A 17,949-nucleotide genomic window follows, 5' to 3' on the forward strand; every position below is an offset into this window, starting at 1 on the left:
TTTACCACAATGGGGGTTTCAAACACGCAGAGGCAGAATACACCAACGCCCCCAACGCCGCCGGCAGAGGTACTGAATTTAACTGAAGACTCTATTTTCCCTATTTTCAATTTAGCCAAAATCACACTCTCAAAGGCTGAGTCTTGGTATTGACGAAAGGTCTATCATGCGTACCCACAACCCGGACAGATTGGTATGACTCCGAAATGGAGATCCAAACTTTTTTACGCAAAGTAAGGCTACGCTCCTTCTTCCAAGAACACAACGGAGGAGTCAGAAGAGGACACTGGTCTACACAATCCTTCATTATTTACTCCTTCCGACAGTCAAATACCAAGTGAACTTCTAACTTTTGAAAGATGCATCCTACAACACTTTGCCAAATTACAAACCAGAACCATCAAAACCAAACACAATTTGACTTTAGCTGAAAAACAAGCCTTGACATCGCTCCAAAGCAACAAGAATATAATGATTAAACCCTCTGATAAAGGTGGTGGACTAGTGATTATGACCATTAACCAATACAAGAATATGGTGCTGGCACTACTCAATGACCAAAACAGCTACAATGTCCTGACATCGAACACAGCCTCCTCAGACAAGAATTAAGATGGATACACAGGCTTGACACTTACTACCATGGCCTAAATGAGATTTTTCAACCTGTACTGTAAAGTATGCCCCCTTACACAGTTACCACTTTTGAGCATTCTCTCAACACTCATGTTTGAGGCCTTTCATCGAGTGTAGCATCAAATGCTTTAGCTACACCCTCTGACATCCATTCTACCAGGTCCCTATGCATTACCAATTGCCTGGTGCATCCTGCCTCTCATCTGCACTCAACGGGCCTTTCCAGCCACGGAATCCACCACTCACTAGATGGCGCTATATCCATCCAGCTACACACTCCCGATATCCCTTGCGCCTTATACACCTAAGGTGCCCTTAACCTTTGACTGACTGGCGCCCGCACATAATGAATATCATCACGATTGCCCACTCAATGGGAGATGTAGTCCTGTGTATTTTCACTCACTAACACTACCTCTGCCTCCAATGGCACTGGCATGCTCTGTGTTTTTGCTCCCCATTCAACTTGAGCTCACTAGGACGAGCTAGCGCTATTCCCAACAGCACGCGCGATCGCCATGACAACTTTAATAAACAAAAGAATGCGACCACTGCGCACGCGTGATCTCCATGACAATGGGCTAAATGCCCTGAGGACGCCGCGCGCGCACACCTCTGGTCCGGGCTGCAAGGGCGAGACAGCGCGCTTCCCCCTTTTCTCCTGCATGTTTTCATTTGACTCACGCGGTTGGATAAACGCTGAGCAACAGGTAAGCTCCAGCGTCTCCCGCCACGCGCGCACATTTGACAACTCTTGTCATTATGGCCGCGTGGGCCTGTCAGCGTGCGTTTGCGGGATGCGAGGGCTCCCCCACCTCCCCCCTCTGCATGACTTAAGCTGCTGCCTGTTCTTTCAGCACTAGATATACACTTTAAAGTACTGAGCAAGAGGCTAGCCCTGGCGCCTTCACGAACCAATTGATATACGCCACGGCCACCTCTGCTCTACATGCTGCAATCGTGCACCTTAGCACTCTGTTTGCTCAGTGAGAACCCAGTGTTTGCATTTCGCCTTTCCAACACTCTGTTTTGTCATTTAACTAAACTTGTTAAATACACCCCAAAAATCCTACAACACGGATTGCCTTACCCCTTTCTTTCCCGCTTTTTCGAACAACTAATGTAGCCCATACAGCTGTTTTAATGCGGGGCAGTATTATCAACCTGACCTGAATTAGGTTCTGGTAGCTTGTTTTTGCCCCCTGTCTAGGAGTCCACTCCAAGGACCTATATCAACGTTGGCTAACAGCTAATATTTGATGCCCACGGCCTGATGAAATTGCATCCAGACCTAGACAGGTACCAGATACCTTGCCATTTGTTTTCTTCCAACTATGTGCCTATGGTTGAATCCTTTTGCATAAAGTTATCTTTATCTTTGCATATCACCACATGAGATACTGGCACTCATCTCATGTAGCCTCATTCTTTTGAATTTCTGTAGAAACACCCTCATGTGAACCTGACTGCGAATCTTTGCAATTTTCTGTTATCTACATGACTGGTCCTGGTGTCTGGCACCAGTCCTGCGTGGGTGGAATCCGAGCACTTGGGATCTGAAGCATCGGCAGGTAAGCGCCCTGACCGGCGCTGAGAGAATAGATCCACACAATATAGTGCCCCAGTAATACGGGCACCCGCAGCACAACTCCACTCACTAGATATCAATGTACCCCCTACAGGGTCCCTGATTAGGAGCCCTGATGAAGGCGGACTTACTACAACACATCACAGCTGAAACGTGAAGAATACAGGGAACACTTGAACACCTGTACCCCTGTCATTTGATTCTTTTGTCTAACTAACAATTGTCACGTTGGCAAGGATAAGATATCTTGTACTCAATGACCCTGCAGCATTCATTGCTTTTTGAAAATTACTCTGTTATATTAGGGATAACTAAAGTTCCCAACTTGGGATCAAGGATGCAATGGACTTATTGAACTTTTTACATGCATTCGAGTCCCTCCCTAAGAATACTGCTTTGATAGTGACTTAACTAACAAACATTGCTTTTTTGTTTTTGTTATATAAAGATTCTTTTGTATTTTTGTACATTACTGTAAACTGTACCCAGTTATATGCATTATGTTTATTTTTTGTCGTGCTAACTGTTGAAAATATATGATTACACTTTTTCACAATTATCTGTTGATCTACAGTTTTTTTCCTGCTTAGACATTTATTCTTTACTTATTTTCAAGTAATAACAAAACAAATATATGTTTTAGAATCAACTTGTACATTGACTAAGTGGGTGATAATCTGCACTTAGCGGCTGATTCATCTGAAGGATTTCAAGGATAAAGAAACCTAACTTCTTTGCAAATATACTAGTGAACTGCTCTAGAGACTTAAGTATCTGTCCACCCTAAATGTCTGTGGTTTCTAACAGAATTAGTAAGCGTACACTCCTATGTTTAGTTGTAGCATTTTGAGACTGGCCAGTTGGACTAGTCTGTTGTGTTGCATTTTGAGGCTAACTAGTTTGATTAGTCAGTTGTGCAGGATTTTGAGACTGGCTAGTTGTATTAATATAGTTGTGTTGCATCTTGAAGCTGACTAGTTGGATGAGTCTTTTGTGTTGAATTTTGAAGCCAAGTAGTTGGATTAGTATGTTGTCTTGTGTTTTGAGGCTGACTAGTTGGATTAGTCTAGTTGTGTTGTATTTTGATACTGATTATTTGGACTAGTCTCTTGATTTATGTTTCAATGTATCTCAGCTAGACAGGTCTAATGGGAGACTTCAATAAATTGACTGTGGAGTACCTTTGTGTTGATTGTCCCGTGGAAAACAGAGATGTTGTGGTGGGATCTTCCTAACAGATATGGATTATTGCGCATCCCTGGGGTATACTGGCCTCTTGGTGGGATCCTGTTGTTGAATGGCCAGTGTCGCAGTGGTTGTAATGGTCCCAGAGGAGAGGAGACTTTGCCGTGAATGCGGCACAGTACTGTGGCCCATAAGGTGTGTTTTGCTGTGTTGAGTGTCTGGGGAGGCATGGCTTTCGGAGGGAGACCCTGAGTAAGTGAATGATGCTTGGAGACCAAACAACACATTGTGGGCAGGGCAGCACCTAACAGGAGGGTGTGCACTCCTGCTACTCCCCAGTGTGGAGTCAAACGGAAGTATCAGGACATTGTGCTGGGATTACCAGCAGAGAAAGATTGTAGAGTGCCAAAGTGTGATGTTAACATTGTTACCGACATATACGATAGAGTATTATTAGAAATGATACATACACAAGACCAAACGTACTCTAGAAAGAACAAAGAGACTCTAGGAATTCAGGATTACTGATCCAGAGCCAGGCCAGAGGGGATCACATGGCAAAAGATTTTTAATGTGTCATGGATGAAGCAGAATCAAGGAGAAAATGACATGGATGGAGATTAATATGACATTGGATGAGTATTGGGATGACTGGGAGTCACGTGAGACTAATCCTGCTCCAGCCTGATTGGATGTGGTTGGATGGCCAACACAAGACACTGGGGAATGGGATGACTAGAGAGTGAAAAGGGAGGTGGAGAAAGCCCTACTGGTGAGAGAATGTGGGTCATGGTGAGGATGGGAGACAGGGACTTTTAGGAAGGGTAGTTTAGGAAGATACATGTGGCAGTAAAGCCTGTAACATGACAGTGGGATGAGGCCGCTCCCCCAAGCTCTTACGCGCTGGAAAAATGCAAGCTGAGTAATATTTGCCCAAAGCAGAGATACAGTTCCTTTAATGGGTTGGTGAAGAATTGACATGATGTGTGTTGGATAATGGATGGGACTACGAAAGAGTTCACCAACTATATCACGAAGGCAAATAGTATCGGCGAAAGCAACCACATGTTCTGCCAATTAGAGCCACAGGCACCAGATGGAGAATAACACTGGAAGGGTTGAGGGTATTTTGTAAGGACAGGAATAAGGCACAGATGGATCTGTAGGGGGCACAGAAACGATTTCAAGAGTCTGAAGATGGGCATCAAAGGAAGAGTGATATGCGGCTGGGTTAATGGTTGCTTGTGTTTAGTGGGCTGAAGCAGGAAGTGTGGGAGCATATGCAGGCTACCAAGGACCCAGTGAAGCCTGCAGGTCAGCTCAAGAACCATCGGGCACGTTTTTGAAGAATTCGGACAATTATTGTAGGCAGAAAAGGGACTGTGGGCTGGTGAGCGTATTGAAGCAGCGGGTAGGCAGCATGCATGTCTATTGGGGGCAAGAGTCATGGTAGCAGGATATTATATCCAATGATCACACGCAAATGACGACAGGTAGCCACCACTTCTTCATGCAGGGCTGTTTATTCAAGTACAGCAAACCTCTAGTCACAGCACGCAGCAAGCAAGATCAGTAGATGGATTCAATGGCAGGACACCGGTCATCCATCCTCACCCAAGGCAGGCGTCTCAACTGTCCATCATGGAACTCGCCTGTGGCCAGCAGGAGAAAGGTCCATGAGGTCAGAGGTTCTAGACTGCAAGAGCCTGCTTGCCACTGAGAGGGAACATAACACAGGATTACTAGCCAATAGATGAGAGAAGACAGTTGAGGAAGAGATGAAGAGGAAGTTGAGGGAGAACCAGGAGAGTTTTGGGATCTGGCAAAAGGTATCATGAGAAAGGGGTGACTGTAGTATGTCCATGTGTCAGTGGCATACAGCAGGAATTGTAGGAAGATAATGAGGACAAGGAAGTGGCGGCTCCATGGACTGTTCTCCTGCAGCGGTGGAGAAACTCTCCCACCGTCTTCCACAGAGTGACGGGGATATCTTGGAAAAGCATTTAGGGCCTGATTCCAATGGGATTGCACCATTATAACACACGTCTGTGAATTAGGACCTAAATGTGAGGCAGAAGCAATTCATTGCGTAGATGACCTTTCAACTGCGAGTGAGAACATGCAGGACCGCGTGGACCAGACTAACGAGGTTCTAAGCACACCACGAAGAGGTGGACGAAAGGTAAACAGAGAATAAACAGAACTAGCGCTGCCTAGAGGGACGTTTCTAGGAGGTATTAGGTGATGGGTAAAACCTTCACTGAGACAGACCAAGACAAATTGCTGAGCTGCTCACCCATGCTACAGGGAAGATTGCTGGGGGCGGGGGGGTACCTGAATTCTTGCAATATGTCACCCCATTCTTCTCTGAGTTCGCTGCGCCACTGCATGAATTGTTGAGGGCAAAGAAGTTGGTGTGGACGCAGAAGCATACACACACCATGAGAAGCCCGCAGCAGGCCCTGTTCTATGCGCCGGCCATGGTCTGGACCAAACAGTGACCTAGGCTTGTTTGCTTTCCCTGGTGACACAGAGAGCATTGCCTGCATGGCTTGGCCTGAAATAGGCAGACGCACATATACCAGGGCAGTGACCTAAAGGTTGTAGATTCTGAAGACACCTGAGTTGAAACCCTCTTCTGGTGAGAAGACAGTGTTCTGCACCTATTGGACAGTGCAATTGTTTCTGTATATGGTGTGGCATTGAGAGAAACCTTTGAAATCACACCACAATCTGCTGACTGCCTTGCTAAATGCCAACCTACATGAGGACATTAGTAGAGTAAGGTCCTAGTAGAGTAAGGTCCTAGCAGAGTAAGGTCCTAGTAGAGTAAGGTCCTTCTAAGGGGATTCCTGTGTTAAGCAGCAGGGACTTCAGCCGGGCCCATTGAAATACATGGGATGAAGAAACAGGAATGAGTCGTGGGTGCATGATAGAAGTGCATGGCACGGTGCACCCCATTTTGAGGAGCTGCTCCCAAGAGGAAGCGCCCATGGGTCTCACTCAGTTCATATGACAAGTACAGGAGTTCACATTGGGTGCATAACACATATAATGGAGGGGCAGGAGCGGTGCTAGAATACCCCACTGTAAAGGACCAAGGCGTCCCATGCACTCAAAAGGTGTTTCCAAAGGTGGGTAGTGGGTGAGCGCAACACAGAGAGTTGGTGGCCTTGGTTCTGGCATTGCAACATCCCACAGATCTTTTGGAGAGCCATACATGTATGTATGTGATTATGGATTCCTATTGAACAAAATCAAGCGGGACCATGCGTCCCAGGTGAAGCCGGTTAGAAGGAAGGGATGAAGTGAGGTCAACGAATGAGGACAGGAGATTCTCATGAGGCATTCATAAAAGTATGACTAAAGGAAAGAGGAGGTTATCTGTATCTTGGATGGAGAAAATCAATGCGTTGGCGTAGGATTTGAACAAATTGCAAAACTTGTATTTAGAAGCTACTTATCTGGATTTGGCGCAGCATGAACTGGTTATGGATGTAATCTAGGGGACAGCCCTAGATTCCGCAGACACAGGCAATGTAAGCAGAGGCGTTGCTAGGTCGGTAAAAGATCTGGGGCTACGCTAATGTCAGGACCACCGGGAATCGGGGCTAGCTATAGCCTTTTGGTTGTAGCCCCTGAGCTTCTATCGGGGGCTACAACCAAAAGACCGGGGGCTATTGTCCCCCCAGACCTCCACAAGCGATGACTCTGAATGTGGGTAAAGCTTGGGTTCTTTTGGAGATATACAAGGAGTAGCAGCACTGTTGGTCTGAACAGTCGTGGACCGAGCAAAGGAAGTAGAGGTTTCTCACTGTGTTCAATACATGGCATCGCTACACTTCTGCGTTGATTGTGTCTGAACGTTGGGTGTATTGACAGGCAAGACGATATATACATCTTACGTGCATGTGAGTTCTGATATTGTGCACACATTTTTTTTTTTTAATCACTTTATTTAAAGATTCGAACAACAAACAAAGAAAAAACGATCTCCAGTACATTGCATCATGTTCAAATCACAAAATCTTAAAAGAAACTTAGAATAAATAAACAGAATAATGCTGAACACATGAACCTCGATAATAATTGCAAAAAACAAATACAATTTGAACCAAAATTCCTGATACTCAACAATTAAGACAGACAACAAGAAACCAAAACATATAACAAACACACAACGGAACAGCTCCCCAACTCCAGACATATCAAAGCATCCCCAACTCAAGGAGGGAATTACCCCCCCGGGTTTAGATCCCAACCTTCAGCCAAATAGATCATTGAAAGGTCCCCAAAGTCGAGAGTAACGGCTTTCTCTACCTTGTCCAATAAGCAAAACTTTATCATAGTTTGACCATACCTGCATATCTGTTAACCACCCATCCACACTCGGCTTCTTCCTTGACTTCCAGACCCGTAGTATTTGTTTCATTGCTAAAACCAACCCTTTATTGATCCATTCCGTACAATCCCTAGCTCCGTCTCCTCTACCTCTGTTGGATAACAAAATAGTTGAAAGGAAAGAGCGAGGAAGATTCTCTTCTAATACAAGGTCCAGTCTATCCAATACCCCAGTCCAGAAATCAGAAACTCTCGGACACGTCCATAACATATGCATCAAAGAGCCCACACCACATCCACAACCCCAACATGAATCAGTGTCCGATAGACCCAATCTGGCCATCCTGGACGGAGTCCAATATAGTCTAAAGAGGATCCTTTGCCTGATATAACGCAGTTGCATTTCCATCTTTGCTTGTACTCCCACATGAAGTAAATACGTCCATTCCCGAACCGAGATGTCCACCCCAAGATCATCCACCCAGGCCTGTGGATGTATATGTATGTATGTGGTGAGTATTCTTTTTTTCCCTGGATTCCAGGTCGCCGCGTGCATCATCACAGAACGTCAGTGGGCAATGAGCCTCGTCACTGCAAGGTGTGCTCTAGCAATGGACTGTGATTGGGGAATTCTTAACAGTGGGAATTTTGGGGATACTCTTTTTAAATTGGGGTGTATGCAGCTATCATACAAGTCTGTAGTGTCTGATGGTGGCAGGAAGGACACAAGGACCAGCAGGGCGTGTGAGCACAAACGGAACAGGCTCTTTAATATGTTTCAGGTATCAGGCTAGTAGGAAAGAGGGAGAACAGGTGGGAGGCGTCCTTCCAGCTTGGCTCCCATATCCTGGATGCCCAAGGGTCACTCATGGCCCCTCGGGGCACGCCAGGGTCCATGGCATTCCACATTCCATCCCCTGTAGCAGGAGCACGCACCATGCCACACAGTCAAAGGGAAACATGTGGGCTTTAAGGGCGGCGATGATCAACCAGAAAATAATCGATTATCGTTCACTGGGATCACTATCATTACTGCTCATGGGAGTCTTTCTCAACCCCAAACCGCCTAGAGATGCCCCCTTGCTGTTCCAAAAAAACACAGGGTGTTGAGTGAGAATGAGACACCTGTGGGCTACCTCAGTTTCCCCCTAACCCCCCCCTTCCCCCATACCCCCCCCACCAGTGGTAGGAAAGTTCTATCATATATCAATTATAACACTTTGGAGCTCATTTTACAAATGAGCGCATCTTGCCCAGAGGGCAGCGTTTACGTTTACATTTATGTGTAAACAGGTCCCCTCTGGGCAATTTTCCTCATTTGCACTGCGGAGTGCAGAAGAGAAGTGTAAGCTGACGGTGCAGCATCTTTACGCTCCTCTTTTGCACTCTGCAGTGCACAATGAGTAGACGCTCCCTGCCATGCACTCATGGCAGGCAGCGTTTACAATGGATTCCTATGTAATCCCCCTGTTTTTTGGCAGTGAAAAAAGCAGGCAAATGACATAGGAAATCATTGATTTCATGCCAGCATGAACATTTTATGCTGGAGTAAAACCAAATTATTTGTGATTGTATTGGGCAATGGTGTGGTGGAGACGTAACTCCCATTCTGCCCCGCCCTCTACTTGCAAAGCACTTTGGATTAAAGCGCTATATAAATTTAAGACAATACAAATTCAAAATACCGTCAAAAACAATGAAAATACCCCTAAGCCAGAATGGAGACATTAACCGCGGGGTAACCGCGTTACATGTGTCCTGCACCTTCAGACACGCTGCAGGGACTTTCAAAACGATCCATAGCGGTGGCGTATCAGTAAAAGGCAACGCTTGACATTCCCAGGGCAATGTGAAGCAGGAGAGATGGTCCTCACTCAAACTAGCTCAAAATGCTTTATTTGAGGATCTTGTAATGCCAATGTACTTGCCAAAGAGCATTTTGATGGTCTAAGCAGGCAAAGCAGACTAGATTCCTGGTAGGCTCAGACTTGACATATATCACGATGAAGATTGCCTGCCATGTCGCGGATGCCCCGATTCGTTCTAATCAAATCTCCAGATAGTAAGACTCCTTTGCTTTGGGTATGTGGTCACAATATACTATGTTACTAGTGAATTAAATATGAATAAATATTCAGACTATGCTTACTTGCCAATACTTGTACAGATTAACTTTACAGCATTCACCGTCCCGCCACCGGCTTTATGTTACATCATTTTTGGGACCCGCAGTTGTTAGCTCCTATTCTTAATCAGCGACCCCCCTTGAGGGAAAGAGAGAGGCCATCCACGGTATGAATGATGTTTTGGAATAGGTTAGCAAGAGAATTATCAAGAAATTGGATTGTTGTTTTGCATTACGTCATTCGTGGGGGTTGGGTGAACAGTGCCTTCAGGATATAGTGTTGGGGGAAAGTGTAATCTGCAATGAACGTGTCTCCTTTGATCACGTGAGCGTGGAGGAGATGGTTGCCCACCGCAAAGGAAAGGTTTGGTCTCGGAGGTCATGCTCACACAGCAAAAGGCAGCACCAGGAAATCTCTTACAGGGTAGAACCCGGGCACGTATGTGTGTGATAAATGGGGCGACCAGTGACCTTGGTAAGACGCATGTTTTTCAGGGAACACCCACTCAAGACCCCCCCACTGAACACCATTCTTCTTTTTGAGCTCCCTAAAGATGCTGAGATGCTGAGTGGGGGTTTTATCAAACTTGAGAACAGGAGCTGCTTTTATTCTCTCATACTATTACCCTTCAAACTCAGCTAAATCCAGAATTACACTATATTCACTCTGAGGGAGTCTGGAGGTAAGGCGCCTGACCTGACTCTCATCAGGCACATGACTCAACTAAAAAGCTGACTGGCACCCATCCAGCCAATTAAAACTATCATTCCCCTCCACATGCATGGCCACTAAGTCCTTAGGCAGTTTAGGATAGGAGGGGCGTCCAGAACTCTTGGTACTGCCTACCTTATCAGCCACCAGTTCTAATTTCTTAAATTCAAACTGGTGGGCTCTGTCTTGCTCCTTGTCAGCCAGCCCTGGCTATGCGCTTTTCAGGACTTTGCCCTGAGCTCTAGACTAACTGTGAGGTGTTCCCTTTCCAGGGAAAAGGGGGGCATCAGCAGGAGTGGGGGAGGATGGATTACCTACAAAACCAAATAACCACATACGAACCTTGCCACACCTTAAGATCCAAGGCACAAGGGTTTGTGAAAGTAACTCGCTCCAAAAAAGCCAATGGACTTGGACGATGTTATGAAGTGACTCTCATACCTTCTTGAATGTACTTGTAAGGTTTATTCCAGCTTCTTATGACACCTTGATAAGCAGTTACAATAGTTCACAGTAAGTTACATAAAAGACATTAACACTGGCAGCCCATCACCCAGGCAGGGGGTTCACCAACTGACCAGCACTGGAATCTTCACTCACACATTCCCACACTCAGACATCAACACTCCACATGACATCACAACATTCCTGCTCACCCAGGCAAGACATATACAACGGACGAGCATTCCCTGCCAAAGCACCATCTAAGTGGAACGAGCTCCCAAACAACATAAGACTAGAATCTAACCACCTATCCTTTAGGAAGAAACTGAAGACCCTGTTGTTCAAATAAAGGACGTGCATAAATACTAATGTCCATGTAATGTAATCTACTCAGAACCAGTAATCTTACTCTACTGTCCCGTCACTTTTCTGTTGTCCTTGTCTTCATGTAATGCGCCCTGATGCCTGCAGGCTTCGGCGCTATAGAAATAAATAAATAAATAGCAAGATTTTCAGATTGATATTCCTGAATGGCCTTGATCAGCTCAGCTCAGCTTTTGTGCCGGATGCCCGGAGACCCCTACCATTACCTAGTGCTGGCAATCTGTCAACAATCCACAGGTTCAAGGCCATAGCGATAAGGCTTTCCATCTTCGGGAAGGTAATGGTAAGTTATTCAATGGACAAGAGAAATGAGACACAGGGATTCCATGTTGGCTATTCTTTGGGCAAAGATATGCAGTGGGCAGTGCCATCCTTTCTGTGTTTAATGGGTCTTTGAGTGATAGCTGTGAAATCACACCACACTCCACTGATTGGTATGCAGTAATATAATCTCGGCAAAAATGTTGCCTGTGCAAAAAATTACGGCAAAAATGTAGTGGTTTGACCTGGTAAAGGTGTACCCCGTTATACCACTTAAGGGGAGCGGGGGTTGCGGGGGTGTCTCCCGCTCCCCTTAAGTGGTATAATGGGTCTGGAGGTTGTGGGGGTGTCCCCCACATCCTTTACATGGATTGCGGCGGCAAAACCACTGCCTTTTTGCTGCGATTTTTGTGTAAACTGCCATTTTTGCTGCGATTTTAACACATGGAACCCACTGATTGTCTGGTAGAATGGAAACATAAATGTGGGCACAGTTAGTAGCGTCCGGCCTTTTACGTGGATTTCTGGGTGAAGCCAGTGCTGGTGCAAGAAATGTTGCCACCCCAGGCAAACTGTCAGATGCCCCCCCCATCCACTTTCCGGATCCTAACTGTTCTCAACCAACCGTCCACATTTTGTTACTGATTGCTGCAACCCATTACATGACCTTCACCAAACACATTGCTCACGTCTTCTGCTGTGTATGGATTCCAATGCACTTTCCTCACATTAAACTGCAAGAGCACTAGCATGTCGCTGGTACACTGTATCCAGACAGGCTGGCTGCCTGGTGAAGGCTCTGGGATGCGGTTGTGTCAGCTGCACACATGGTCGCAGCAGGCGATGGCCGATTGGGAGACAGCCAGGGCCAGCAACCGAGAGCTATTCCCTTGTGCTTGCTGGGTTATTATTCAAAGGGACACTTTCATAGTGCATGGACCGTTCATGTCAGTGTGACACTCATAGTACACAGGGATGCACACAGCAGGCTTTGCTTGCATTGATGACTCATGCTGGCTGATAAAGTAAAGTAAACACAGTCTGGCTTTCTTTTGTTTTGCGTTTTCACTTTCGAGGCTCTGTTGTAAGAAGAGATTTCCAGTACATTTCAAGAATATAACATTGCATAACCCCACCCGACCAAATGACGTAAAGCAAAAAAATAACAGTGACCCTGTTAGTGTCATGATGTCCCCTTAAAAAGACTACCTTGCACTCCAGTACTGGAGGAAGTGTGATGAGCCAGCACTCCTCACAGGCCCCTACTCCACTTTTTCTTTTCCAAGCAACAATTGTGCCCTACTGGAGCAGCGCTGTGACCGAGCAGTAATGAACTGCACTCACACAAAACATCTTTTGCCGCTGGTGCAGCATGAGTCATGGGGCCGAGGGCTGACTCAGATGACCTCAGCCTTTATGGGACTATTGGCTTCAGTAAAGCGATCTCAAAGACATCCCAGGAGTGGATGCATTTTGGGCAGGAAGTGGGTAGGAATGGCCTGACCATGGGGATTAGCATGGCCTTAGGTAGTCAATGGACTGCAAGCTCAAATGGGCAAAAGTGTCCCACGCAGGCAGATGGGGCCCGCCCATGTTCCTCGCTTTTGATGTAATCACTAAAACCATGTCCGAGAATCAGGAAGACTCTGTGACATCCAATGTAGGCCAGTGACAACACATGTCATGTGTGCTTTATCCTTGATGCACAGTAACTGTGGATCAAGGGTAAACCAAACATAAGTGTTATTACATGGATAGACTGGACTTCATTCATGTTTGCATTCAATGTAGGCCAGTCTAGTCACGTAATAACACTTATGTTTGCTTTACGCTTAGTACCATAAGAGGAAACTAACCTCGTTAAAAACCCCTACATCCAAGTACCTACAGGGATGTTCGAGTATCACCACAGTGTTCCCATCACTGCAAAGGACTCGTTAGTGACCTTCTTCCACACTCCCCGGAGCCTGAGTGCCCAGTCAAAATGGCTGAGGGAGGACCCGGGCTCTGTGGAGGCTGTGTCTTCTGCCCTGCAAGTCCACAAAGCTCAAAAGCTTAACCTGACCCACTGGTGCTTGGAGGAGGGCACATATAGCGGAGAACACCCAGGTCTGGAATAAGGGGTGAGAAGTGGAGCATTGGGGACACCATTGAACTGGGAGTCACTGGGGCTGGTGACCATCTGACCTGCAGGGAGCAACACTGCATCCACTGCGCCTGCTCTGCTGCTTTGAGGGGTAGCGGGTGAACTGCTGAGACCCCTGAGTGAGGGGGCTTGCTGGATTGTGCGGTCTGTTATGCATAGCTGCAGCATAGCTGTGTGCAGGACCCCTGCTGCACTCCCTGTGCTGAGGAGCTCACTGGATTTGGTAGCGCAGCACGCATATCTGCTGCAAGGAATGGATAGTGGGTCCCCTGTTGTGGCACGTGCACTGGATTTTCTGATATGGTGCATGTACGGGCTGTAGGCGCTCCATGTGGGTGGCATGCCCAGCGGGGATATATGCGGAATTACTGCAGATGAAGGAGGATGCATGTCTGTGTGGGGATGCCTCCCCATATCAATTTGTGCCTGATTTCTATACAGGGGATGCTTGTGATGCCGTCCTAGATGGATAAGCACACCTTGGGGGGCTCTGTTTGATTGTTTGTTTGTTTGTTTTTATTATTTATATTGCGCACCAGACCCAGGCGTATTCGGGCGCGGAAGCATAAAGAGGGTTGTTCAACTTAAGTTACAGGTTACAGATTAAACATGGGGGTACAGCTACGGTTACAATGCTGTGAATATGAGTTGTCAGAGAATCACAAATGTATATATAGTATGTTTACAGGAATGCAGGTGTGACATATAAATAAAGCAGAACAAATATACAAAATATACATGAGATCCCAGGTGTCAGAAGGGTGAGGTTAGGCATCATGTTCTTTTAGCCATTGAATCAGATTGGACCTAAATTGCCCTGTATGGGAGATCTTCCCTGAGAGTGGGGGGGAGAGGGAGTTCCAATATTGTGCTGCTTTAACATCGAAGCTGCTCCCAGCAGATTTAGTGAGTTTGAATATGGGTACTAACAATAGGTTGGAGTTAGCTTTTCTTAGGGGACGCGAGGCTGTTTGTCTGGTGAATCTGTCTATTAGGTATTGCAGGGCTGTGTGGTTGAGACATTTGTGAGTAAGGGATGCTGTTTTAAGGAGGATTTTGTCATTTGTGGTGAGCCAGTTGGTAGATCTCCTGAGGTCTGATATGTTGGCGTTTTTCTGGAAGTTTAGGGTGGCTCTCAGGGTATTATTTTGAAGTGTCTGTATTTTGGCGGTGATGTATTTGTTACTGCCTATGTAGAGGGCGTTGCAGTAATCTAGTTTCGACAGGATTAGTGCCCTTGCTAGAGTGACACAGTTATTAGGTGAGAGGAAGGGCTTGGCTGCTCTAATTAACTTGCAGGTGTAGGAGGTGGCTGAAGCCATGGCATTCACTTGTTTACCAAAAGTAAGCGTAGAGTCTAAGTAGAAGCCGAAGGTTTTAACTACTTTGGCCACAGTAATGATGTTGTTGTCAATTGTGAAGGAGTCATAGTTGGGACCTCGTTTTTTGATGTTGGAGGAAGTGCCTAGAATGTGGAGTTCCGTTTGGTCATCATTCAGGCATAGACCGTGGGAGGCCATCCATGCCTGGATGATGAGGTAGACTCTATTCACAAAGGCCAAATCCTTGTCATAATCTCCCGTCAACGGGATGAGGATCTGTGTATCATCTGCATAGTTAGTGTAGGTGATACCGAGACCATCTAGATCATCGAAAAGATGCTTTGTAAAGATATTGTACAGGGTTGGGGATACACATGATCCTTGGGGTACACCGCATGAGATAGGTGCGCGGTCTGCAGCTGCTAGAGGAGAGAAAACTCGCATTGTCCTGTTATCTAAGAAGGACTGGATCCAGGCGACTGCTTCATGGGAAAAGCAGGCTGCCGTGACCAGATCATTGCATAGTATTGCATGGTCTACCAGATCGAATGCGGCAGAGAGGTTGAGGAGTAGTAGGAGTTAAGTCGTGCCTTTATCTCTTGGTGTGTCTATTTGTGCCTTAAGGTCTAGGAGTGCCGTCTCAGTACCATGCTGTGGTCTGAAGCCGGACTGTCGGACTCCTAGGAGATGGTTAAGTTCCAGGTGGTGCTGAATTTGTAGATAAGCTACTTTGTCGAGGATTTTCAGTAGAAATGGCACAGTGGTTATGGGGCGGTAATTGGTTGGGATGGCGGGGTCCAAAGTTTGCTTTTTGAGGAGGGGGCGGACCCAGGAGTGTTTCAAGTTGCTAGGTATGGTACCTGATGTGAAAGAGGCGTTTATGAGTTTGGTAATGAAGGGTGAGAGTTCACGGGCAGCGTCTTTTATGATTTGGGCTGGGCATGGGTCACCCTGGCAATTGGAGGGTTTGAGAGTGAGGGTGAGTTTCTCAACTTCTTTAGTGGAGACTTTGCGAAAGTAGAAGGGAGGGGTGTCCAAAGTGGGTGGAGACGGGGTGGATTTCAGAGTTGTTAATGGATTCGTGGTAGCCTTGGAGGGGTTACCTATGTTTACAGTGTTTGGGACAGTTATGGAAGCTTTGTTGTTGTGGATTTTCGACTGAAGCATTGTGATCTTATTGGCAAGGGCATTTTGTATGCCTGTGCACCAGTCCTTATCCTTGAGGCAAGAGTCAGGAGCTTGGATAGGGGATTCTACTTCCTTTAGGATGGTGAACAATTCTTTGGTGTTGGATTTGGCTTGAGTGATACGGGTGTTGTAGGATGTTTGTTTCGCAAGGATAATTTCTTTTTTGTAAAGGGTAGCTAATTTCTTCAGGTTATTTTTGTTGATGTCTGAGGGGTCAGATCTCCAAGTATTTTCAGTAAGGGTGTGAACCAGGAATTTAGGTGTTGGCGGGGTTTGCGCTTCCTAATTTTCAGTGGTGCGATGACGTTCAGAGAGGCAAGCATCACTTCTTTGTATTTTTCTACCATGGGGGCAGGGTCAGACTGATCTGAGATGGAATTTAAGGTGGAGAGAATGAGCGGAATAAGATTTTCGGTTGTATATGAATTGTTCGAATGTCAATTGTTCGAATAACAATTGACCTTCTGCACAATTGACCGAATTTAAACAGTCAATTAGGATATATATGCGGGGGAAACCCCCTGCAGCCCCCAAACCAATACAACCCCCACCCCAACCCCTCTCCCAATCCCCTTATATTATTATTACACCAACCCAACCCATAATATATATCAAAATGACCATACGGTCAATTGTGCAGAAGGTCAATTAGGACCCCTATTATTCGAACAATTGTGTCATTCGAACAATTGTAAACGAACAATTCGTGTAATACCAGATTTTCAGGGGTAATATTTTTTTTATTTTTGGTAGGTGCAGTGGGAGCTAGGATGCTGTTTACGGGTGTGGTGGCTTCTAGGGTGAAGGATACCATGTGGTGGTCGGACCATAGCTGAGGCATTATAGAAGTGATGGTGGTTGGGCAGTTATGTTCAGCAATCCAATCGAGGGTCCTTCCTGTGATATGTGTAGGATCTGTAATCTTTTGGGTAAATCCTAGTTCCTCAAGGGTGCTGTTAATTTGTAAGGCATTGGGGTCACGTGAGTCATTGAATCAAAGGTTGAAGTCGCCTAGGATGAGACATAGAGTAGAGTTTTTTAAATTGTTAGATAGTAAGTTCATGAGGTCTTCCTCAAAGGAACTTAGGGGGCCTGGTGCTCGGTATATCGGGTGGATGGTGATAGTTTGGTTCCTAGGGGGCCTGGCGGTCGGTATATCAGGTGGATGGTGATAGTTAGGTTCCTAGGGGGCCTGGCGGTCGGTATATCAGGTGGATGGTGATAGTTAGGTTCCTAGGGGGCCTGGTGGTCGGTATATCAGGTGGATGGTGATAGTTTGGTTGTTGGCTATGGTACGTTTCGCTGTGAGGGATTCACAGGAGTTGGTATTATGGGGTGAAGAGGGTCTTGGGGCTAGGTGATTTTTGACAATTATAGCGAGGCCGCCCCCTCTAGACGTGGTGCGATCCATACGTATGAGAGTGTAATTATCTGGGATGGCTAGCATGATAGCTGGTCCTGCTGCTGGATGAAGCCAGGATTCTGGGATGGCCAAGAAGTCTAGGTTTTCATTTTGGATTATGTCTGCTATTTCAGTGGCATGGGCTACCATGGAAAGGGCCTTTATTAAGGTGCCTTTTATTCCAGGTAGAGTAGTTGGGGTAGGGGGCGGCTGGA

At 46.2% G+C, this 17,949-nt stretch overlaps 1 long non-coding RNA gene across 1 annotated transcript in view; it reads left to right on the plus strand.

Annotated features, from left to right (window-relative positions):
• Positions 1-1,213: 1,213 nt before the first annotated feature.
• LOC138528663 (uncharacterized) overlaps positions 1,214-17,949 on the plus strand; it is a 143,489-nt gene continuing 126,753 nt past the window's right edge. The window contains exon 1 of the long non-coding RNA XR_011284199.1: positions 1,214-1,346. This is a non-coding gene — a long non-coding RNA (uncharacterized lncRNA). The remainder of the gene's footprint in view (positions 1,347-17,949) is intronic.

The sequence above is a fragment of the Ambystoma mexicanum genome, chromosome 7q (assembly GCF_040938575.1).
Source record: "Ambystoma mexicanum isolate Mex_15411 chromosome 7q, UKY_AmexF1_1, whole genome shotgun sequence".
Classification (NCBI taxonomy): Eukaryota; Metazoa; Chordata; class Amphibia; order Caudata; family Ambystomatidae; genus Ambystoma; species Ambystoma mexicanum.